General features: G+C 40.5%; 1 long non-coding RNA gene across 1 annotated transcript; it reads right to left on the bottom strand.

Annotated features, from left to right (window-relative positions):
- Positions 1-4,810: 4,810 nt before the first annotated feature.
- Positions 4,811-8,874, bottom strand: LOC106962545 (uncharacterized). Its single transcript, XR_001427995.1, has 3 exons — positions 8,741-8,874; positions 6,378-6,386; positions 4,811-4,835 (listed from the first exon to the last, which is right to left on the bottom strand). It is a non-coding gene; the product is annotated as an uncharacterized LOC106962545 (long non-coding RNA).
- Positions 8,875-9,288: the final 414 nt, after the last annotated feature.

A 9,288-nucleotide genomic window follows, 5' to 3' on the forward strand; every position in this document is an offset into this window, starting at 1 on the left:
ATGGATTAGGAACAAGATGTCACTAAAGCTCATCGTCAAGGCAGATGAGCGAATACTTTGGCAATATAGTGTTCATGATAATTCAACTAGCAAAATTAGGAAATACATTTTGCTCCTAATAATAGCTAAATTTAAGACTATAGACATTACTGACAAAACATTGAAAATAGCATCACAGTGAGAGACTGTGGGGTGGAGTATTGCAAGAAACTTTGATTTTGATTTTAGCTGCGCAGAACTTCATGTTTATACTTGAGATGTTTTTTTTTTTCCCTGAAAATGTGCAAATATAGGTTTGTATGTGGTGACTTTGTGTCATGTCTTTGGCCTAGACTGGTGCGCACTGCCTCATGTCTTATATCTGAAGAAAGAAAACATTTACACAATTAACTGCTAAAATTAAATTACTTCAGTGTTTTTTCAGTTTTGTGCTCTTAATGAATTACTAAAAAAATAGTTTTTTTTAAGAGATCAAAGACATTAGTGATATGAAGAGGTTTATCATTACAACCAGTTTTGTGTCAGAGCATCTCCTCAGCAACATCTGTAACCATAGAAACGGTACCATCTTCCGCTTTGGTTTGTGTCGGGAGCAGAAATTCATCCATCCATGAAATCTATCAAATGAAAGCTTGGATTAAATCTGAATATGTAGTTTTTTTTAGAACTGAAACTCTTCTATTTCATCCAAATAAATTAGGTTAAAAAATATAAAGTTCTTAAAAGCTACACATCAGATTCCACGAGAAAGTATATATACTTTTTAAATTCTTGGTTGCGTGTAAAATGCTTGTTTAATGTAGTTGTAAGATTATATCACTAAGGAAACTGTCATATTTGTTGCTCCACCACTATTTCTGATGTTATCTTGTCACCTGTCTGAACACTGAGTCATCTTGTTATTTTTTGCTGCTGTTTTTAGCCTTCTTGAAATGTAATTACCAAGCATTTGGTGCCACCAAGTGGTGAATTAATGTAAAGGTATCATGTAGAGATATTTTTGTCAATGTCTGTTAAAATAAACTTTTTTTAAGTAACTGATAAATGGAGCAGAATTAAAGATCTAAAAACATTTTGAAAACGAGGAGCTGACAACCTTGTGTGTCTAACCATCAGAGGATATGATCCCATACTACATGACATTCATTTCACATAGAAATAAGTTTGGCAAACCCTAAAATCATCTGGTGAGAATTTAATTATATCCACCGTAGAAGTACATGTGGACGTTTTCTATCAATATTAATCCACTATCCAAAGTATACCTGAAGAGTGGGTCATTAATTATACTTTATTCCAATTAATAACCTAAATATAGATTTCTGTTGTGTTTTTAGAAACTAATTTCTTTATCAAAGGAGGTTCTGTTGGACTAAATTTTCAAACTGCTGCAGTTTTCTTCTCCCATTACATTTTAACACAAACACACTTGGTCATTAGTTATGCCTGTTCGACTGCTGCTGACACAAATAATGAAGCAAACAATCAAATGGCAGCTACTGAATGCATTTGCACATCTAAATGTCATAAAGACAACTTGTTGGAGTTTAAATCAAGCGTCAGAATAGGGAAAAAACAGATATTTAATAGACTTTGAACTGGTTGTTTGAGGTACACATTCAGAGCTCTGACTTTCAGAAACCGCTGATCTAGTGGGATTTTAACATGCAACCATTTCTTAGGCCCAAAACACACTGCCTGCATCTGCCTTTTCATGCTCTGACCAGATGACACATCTGGATCTGGAGGCACACATCTAAAAGTTGCAGCATGGTGGCTCTCAAGGTCTTGACTTGACACCCAGCTCCATGAAAATAAGACATAAACTCAGAGAACTGACACTCCAAAATCATGACAATAACAGTTTATTTATTTTCCCTTATAAAAATACAAAACTCAATAGATATAAATGTAAAAACTTGCAATGTGAAAGCAGAATTGCAAAGCTCGTGAAAGTAGTTTATCAGAAGCATTAAGATGATAATTATTTAGCAAGAAAAAGCTTTTAGGAAATCAATAAAGCACTTCAGCCTCACAAAAATACAATTGTCTGTACATAATGTAAGACCCAATATTTGGTACACTCTTAATCATTTCTGTGTTTTATAAAAGAACTCATTACAGTAAATGTCCTCAGTTGAAATGTTTCCATATTGAGCTTCATCTTCATAATTTGGGTCCTCAGAGCTGGAACTGGTGCAGGCCCTCTGCTGTGACTGCATCGCAAGAGCATCATGATTTTCGTAAATCTATAATAGAAGGAAGAGATCACAGATCAATCCATGCAGGAAGCAGGGGTGGCATGCCCTGCTCAGATTACATTATGTTTCATTTTGATTAATTTCATTGGCCTGATATTTTAGCTGAGCCCACTTTAGGTGAGAAAGTGGCTTGAGTTACATGCTGACATTTTCAGCCCTTTAAGAGTGTTTCCAACTCAGGAACATGCATAAAGCTCTAGAACAGTGGTTCTTAACCTGGGTTCGATCGAACCCCAGGGATTTGGTGAGTCGGTCTCAGGGGTTCGGCGGAGCCTCCATAGACATAATACAAGAGTAGACCCCGCATTGGCCGCTCCAGCGCAGGAAATACGGCGGCCATCTTGAAGCGGTATACCCTCCTACTTTGCTTAATCAAAACAGTAGAAGATGCCTCTGCACTGAGGGATATTTTTGTTCTGATCGATGTATTATTGATGTGAGGGCTCCACAGACAACATTTCACAAGTAAGATGGACATATTATTGTGTATATATTGTGATTAGAATATTACTTTGCTGTATTTATGTCCACCGGCGAGATACCAGCTAATATTAGCTACAGTGCTTGGTGTAATACGGGTTCAGCCCCGCTATGAAGGCTAACTGAGATTCCGTAAATCTAAAAAAATTAATTATTCTCTAACATTGACTTAGATTATCTAGGTGGCACAAGTAAGGTGGCCATGGGTGCCACAGGCTGCTAACCTCATTCTCTATCTGTTTCAGATAGAATGTAGCATATGAATAACTTTAGTTCAAACAAATAGAAATAAAATATATCTTAATTCCAACATAATTCTCATACATATTTAAATATACAGCTGGTGTTCAGACTTAAACAGAGAAAGACAACTCCTGCACTTTCAGATGGGACCTCTTCTGCAACAGCTGATAATAGCTACCACTAGGTACCTACCACTACAACTGACACTCGGTTGCCATGGTATGTCAGTGCTGACAAGCTCCTGTCAATTCCGTATTATAATTATTTTCATACAATGACCTTAATATAATGCTATTGATTATTAAAGCGGGTAAGTTCCAACAATGCCTGTTAACCAACAGGTTCCACTGTAATAGTGACAGTGGTAGATTCAATTACTTTGGCCATCTTCCTTCAATTAAATTAAGTCAAAAATATTCAAGGATAATTAACCAATACAATTACCATTGAAATAAAAATTTATAAACAGGCAATATAAGTAACACGTTTTCCAAAAACTGTCATTGCCATCCCCCAAAACATCGGCACCAGTTGTGACAGCTCTGAAACATCCTGGACACCTAATGGCAGCTCTAGTGGAAGCCAGACTCAGCTGTTACAAAGGTGCCGAAACCAATGGCATCCCTGATACCTGCTGTGTATTTGATTAATTCAAAGACGGAAGGAGTCGTCTGGATTATTCAGATGAACTTTAGTGAATAAATAGGATGAACGAATCATACATAATGATATACGAAAAAGTGTAGGAATTCAGCTAACATAAGTCTTTCTGCGAAAAAAAAGCTCTTACTAAAATCTTTCTTCTTCGTCTGTCTTCAAGTTCTTCTTCGACTAGTAATAAAGCATCATGGGATATGTAGTCCATTTTCCGAAGCCAGTGGCAACACTTACGGCTAGCCCCGAAAGCAGTGGCACTAATGGCAGGTGTCAGCGGAAGTGCCAGTACGAGGTGCCGAGGTCAGCCGAAGTCAGCCGAAGTCAGTGACAACACTTTCAGCTAGTCCCGAAAACAGTGGCACTTGTGGCGCGTAATGACACCTGCCACCGGAAGTGCCATTAGTAGGTGCGGTGTCACGATTTGCGCTCGGCCCTGCTGCCCCACCATGTGTCCTTAGGCTAGCCTGGGTCTTCATGTGGCTAAACTTGCCAAAGCAAAGAACACAAGCACTGTGTCACATCAGCCAAGTCGCTAAATAATGCACATGAAGGATAACTTTGACTAATATATTAGCTTTTAATTTGCTAGATTAAAATTGGAGGGGGAAAAACAATTTGCCTGTCTTTAAAATATATTTAATATTAAGGGTGTTAAGGAAGAATTTTCTAAATTGGTTAACTTTGGAAAAAAGTTTGGCTCTCTCTTCCTCTGGATCCCAGGTCCTCTCGGCGAGCCGCGTGTGGCCACAAGGGAAACAACAATGCGTGTTGACGTCACAGAATTACAGAGTTTAATCCAATATAATAAGACAATGCATAAACTTACACCAGAAACTGCAGAACAACGGAGACATACATTCATTTACCTGACATAAATGGAAAAAAGGAAAGGAAGAAAAGCAAAGACGTGCAAAGACATCTTTGGAGAGTTGCAAGAGCAAATCTAATGTGTTACTTCTGTGTAGAAAGTTTTATAGTAAAAGGCGTATTCCTATCTTTAATTTATTCAAATAAGGCGTATCTTTGCTCATCCAATCAGGAGCTATCTCTGACCCTCTCTCATGCCAGAAACTCCTGCCGTGTTTACGGCCTTTCACAGATGAGTGTGAAAAGCTACAACTTCCACTGTATTGTTTTCCCACACAGACAAAAGGCAGTTCAAACGATCCTAGCAAACCATCTGCTGGAACTACACTACCAAATTGCAACTGAACAAAGAATTGTTCAGTTGCAATTCTTTAATTTTCTTACTTAGGGCATCTTCCCTAATCCATAAATGTATATATCATTAATTGTCACCACGTACCTGCATGGCATTAATAAATACTTACCTTAACCTAATAAATACTTACCTAGAGCGACGAGACCCACATATTCGTGATCAGGGCGTCCTCCCGCGTCCGTTGATGTATAATATGCGTGGGCTCATTTTACTTCATACTTACCTTTTATTTTTTGTGTGTTTTTTGACGATAACTCGCGAACCGTACGGTTTTCTGCGTCGGACCCTACGGATTCTTGATCAGGGCGTCCTCCCGCGTCCGTTGATGTATAATATGCGAGGTTTTAAGTTTTTTTAGATTTTCCCGCCATTTTCCCTGCTTTATTTTGTGCGTTTTTCGACGATAACTCGCGAACCGTACGGTTTTCTGCGTCGGACTCTACGGATTCTTGATCAGTGCGTCCTCCCGCGTCCGTTGATGTATAATATGCGTGGGCTCATTTTACTTCATACTTACCTTTTATTTTTTGTGTGTTTTTTCGCAATAACTCGCGAACCGTACGGTTTTCTGCGTCGGACTCTACGGATTCTTGATCAGGGCGTCCTCCCGCGTCCGTTGATGTATAATATGCGTGGGTTCATTTTACTTCATACTTACCGTGCATTTCTTGCGTGTTTTTTCGCAATAACTCGCGAACGTTAAATTTTTCTGTGTCGGACCTTACATATTCGTGATCAGCGCGGCCTCCCGCGTCCGTTGATGTATAGTTGGCAGTGGTGCATAGTGTAGATATATGTGATCTAGAATAATCGCAATAAGTTTTTTGCGATTTATTATTCAGTAATAATTCTTTAATTTCCTTACTCAGGGGGTCCTCCCTAATCCGTAAATGTATATATCATTATTTGTCCCAACCTACCTATAATTGCTTAACTTATTTTAATAAATACTTACCTGAGCCTATTAAATACTTACCTTACTTACTTTAACCTATTAAATACTTACATTAACATAATATGGTGTTCTATTTCCAACCTGCTAATAGAAAAAGACAATTAGATTAATAAATTATTAGAAAACACATGTAAATTCCATATTACAAACTAGCCTATTAATTAGTGACATTTCACTTTTCTTTATCTTATTTCGCACTTACCTCCTCGACAGTCAACATCTCCCTTCCTGCTCGTTCCTAGCATATATAAATACAAAATTCAACACATTAAACAACATTTCATATTAATTAGTATATTACACCTCAAATTTCATTAAAAAACACAAGATTAAAAACCGCATTACATTAAAAAATTCTTAACAGTCATCTAATATATAAATACACTCTAACATACTTTCACATTTCATTAGACAAGATTAAAAACCGCATTACATTAAAAAATTCTTAACAGTCATCTAACATAAATACACTCTAACATACTTTCACATTTCATTAGACAAGATTAAAAACCGCATTACATTAAAAAATTCTTAACAGTCATCTAACACATAAATACACTCTAACATACTTTCACATTTCATTACACAAGATTAAAAACTGCATTACATAGAAAAAAATTAACACAGATCTAACACATAAATAAACTATAACGTACTTTCACATTTCATTACATTTTCTGAACCGAACCAAACATCATGGCCCAGTATGAAAATGAGTTGGTCGAAGTAGGCATCCTTAATTCACAGACTTTGAGTGAGTCGGTTTCTCAATTCAGTTCCCTACCGTCCTTCTTAGAAGCAGATGTGGCTCATCCCTTTCATGCCACATTTGTTGCTTCCCCTGAACAGTCACTGAAGTTCAGGTTTGACATTGATGGGGTTGTTGCAGAGCTTCAGCGGGCTACGGCCCTTCTTTCTATTGTCCATTATCTCCTGTTGCCATCAATTCAGGCCCACATGCTTCAGGACAGTTATTTTTTCTTAAAGAAGCATGTGGACTTGAAAAACTGTAGCCCTGCTGGTCTGAAGGCCTTCAAGAACAGCAGTGGCTACACTATTGGACATGTGGACGGTGGGTATCACCTGTCCATCATCTTTCTCCCGAAGTGCCTTCAGGAGCCAGACACCAGGCTCTTTAAAAAGAACATTTTCAACATCTATGCCAGCGAAATGTTTAACTTCATTGTTTATCATTTCCGCATGCTCCTGAAGGCACTTCCAGCCAAAGACAAGGCCAGACCCACCGTCCAAAAGCAGGTTTACTCAAACACAAAGAAATTTCATGTTCTCCGCAAGGACCAAATGTTCATCCTTGACATTTTGGACAAAGCCATCGCCAAAACTGGTGAGAGCCACATCCTCCAGCCTTGCCTGTTTTTGGCCCGTTTTGGCCAGAAGGAGAGGGACACCCTCGACTTGACAGAGTTTGTTGATCCATCAGCCGTGGTGTCCCTGTCCATCCATTCTGCCGTGCAGGTGTACGCACGAGATCCCAGTGTCCACTTATTATTTGCGCGCCAAGGCATGATGGACTTGGTTGGACCTCATGGGTCTCTGTACTCTGTACTAGGCATCCATGAGGCCACCAATTTCCAGAGTGACCTTGGTGGTCGCAAACTTGATCTGGCACCGACATTGGTCGATGCATTGGGAGACTCGGGCACCCTCACATTTTTGCAGTTGTATGTGGACAGTCCCCATGTCCACATACAATTCCCATTCCGGCACCCAGTCAGTGGAGCTATCGTGACGTCCCGGCTTTCTCACCCTCAGTTTCAGCGTTCCTTGATCGCTCGTGCTGAGCAGTACCTGGAACACATGGAGGACCTTACGGGAAAGATGGATCTCCATCTTTCCCTAAGGGTGGAACAGGTACGGCGTTTTGAGGGTGAGATTCCGGGGGAGCTTTCTCCGAAGAGTTTCTTTTGCAAAGAGGCACTGAGAATGCTCTTCGTAGAAAATGCCCTAGTCATGCCCTTCAATGACTCTGGGAGTGACAATGGCCTTATTGTCACTCTCAGGAGGGTTCTTGAGTACTTTGAGCAGGGATTGAGGGAACAGTTCTCCACCTCAGAGGGGGTGGCACGTTTTGATGCCAGCTGGAAGTCCTACCAGTTCGAACTGGCATTGGAAGAGATGTTCTTCGGGCATCCTCTTTCAGTGTCAGACTTCCAGTTGAGCGCCAGCCTGGGAGTCAGCACGTCCAAGCCAAAGAGCCTCACCTTCAGGAGAGGCTTCATTGGGTTGGCCCCTCACACTGCTGCCAGTGCTGGCGAGGTGCCGCCCCCTCTGCACCACTGGACGAGGAATGCGCTCCAAATGTACCGTTTGGAGATCATATTTCCTCTCTGTCAGGTGTTGGAGGCTGTACCCTCTATCCTTGGGGCTGCCTTAGTCCATGTTTTCCTCTGTGATGTGTTCAGGAGGAATGACAACATTCCATACAGTTCTCTCAAGGGGGATACCCCCCCTGGGAGACTGACTGGTGTTACAAACCTGGACACATTTGCAGAGGAACTTTGCAGTAAGAACTGTTTCCCTGCTCCTCTCACCTTTGGACGAGCCCGAGAAATCGTAATTCAGGCCGGGAGGGACCCGCAAGAGGCCCTTGTTGCGGGTTTCCGTGCCCATGAATTACGGTTTCTTCCGGCAGTGAAGTACCGGGACTTCCACAGAGCCCACAAGCTGTTTTGGAATTCCCGGGACTTCACAATCGTCCAAGGTGAGGGGATAAATGTGGAACTTTCAAAACTTGCAACTATCTCCCTCCAGGTTAGGGTAGGGTTAGGTTTTGGGGGGTCTACGGTACCGCCGTTTCCACATGTCCTCGTTTGGGAAATGCTCATGTGCGCTTCCCGAGGCCCAGACGGCATTGCCACCATACAATCTCTGTATGGGTGCGCTCCGGAGGTTGGGCAGGACAGTCAATAGGCCAGAATCCATTAGTAAATTCAAAACCACAATTAGGCCATTTGAATCAAGACATGTTAAGTTTTAAAACTAGCTTATTTTAAATTTATTTTCTCAACAAGGGCTAACGTTATAGTGATTGTGTTTAATAACTTTAGCTAACATTAACTTACAGCAAGGTAGGATTGGCTTGAATTGCTTATAGCTAACATTACAGAGAAAGAGAACATAGTCAATGTTATTTTCTCAAAGAAAATGTAAAGTTAATAAGACACATACCTCATATGTATTAGGTATCAAACTTCGGCTTCTTTTTAAACAGGAGGTCTGGCCGTTATAACTTGTGTTAGGTTTGCGCCACAATATGGAAGATTTCTTCTTCACCAACACACTGCACGCCTGTTCGTGCACTGCTGCCTCTCACTGGTGGAGATGGTGTATTGCACTACTTAGCCCTTGTGTTTAGAAATGGGGTCCATACCAACCGACCCTAAACACGTAAAACTTTTATCATTTGCCACAGTTCTCTACGTTTGCCTCAGTCCTCGCACGCACAAGGG

This window comes from Poecilia latipinna, unplaced genomic scaffold (genome assembly GCF_001443285.1).
Source record: "Poecilia latipinna isolate Pla-1442-1.1 unplaced genomic scaffold, P_latipinna-1.0 Scaffold1429, whole genome shotgun sequence".
In the NCBI taxonomy this organism is placed as follows: domain Eukaryota; kingdom Metazoa; phylum Chordata; class Actinopteri; order Cyprinodontiformes; family Poeciliidae; genus Poecilia; species Poecilia latipinna.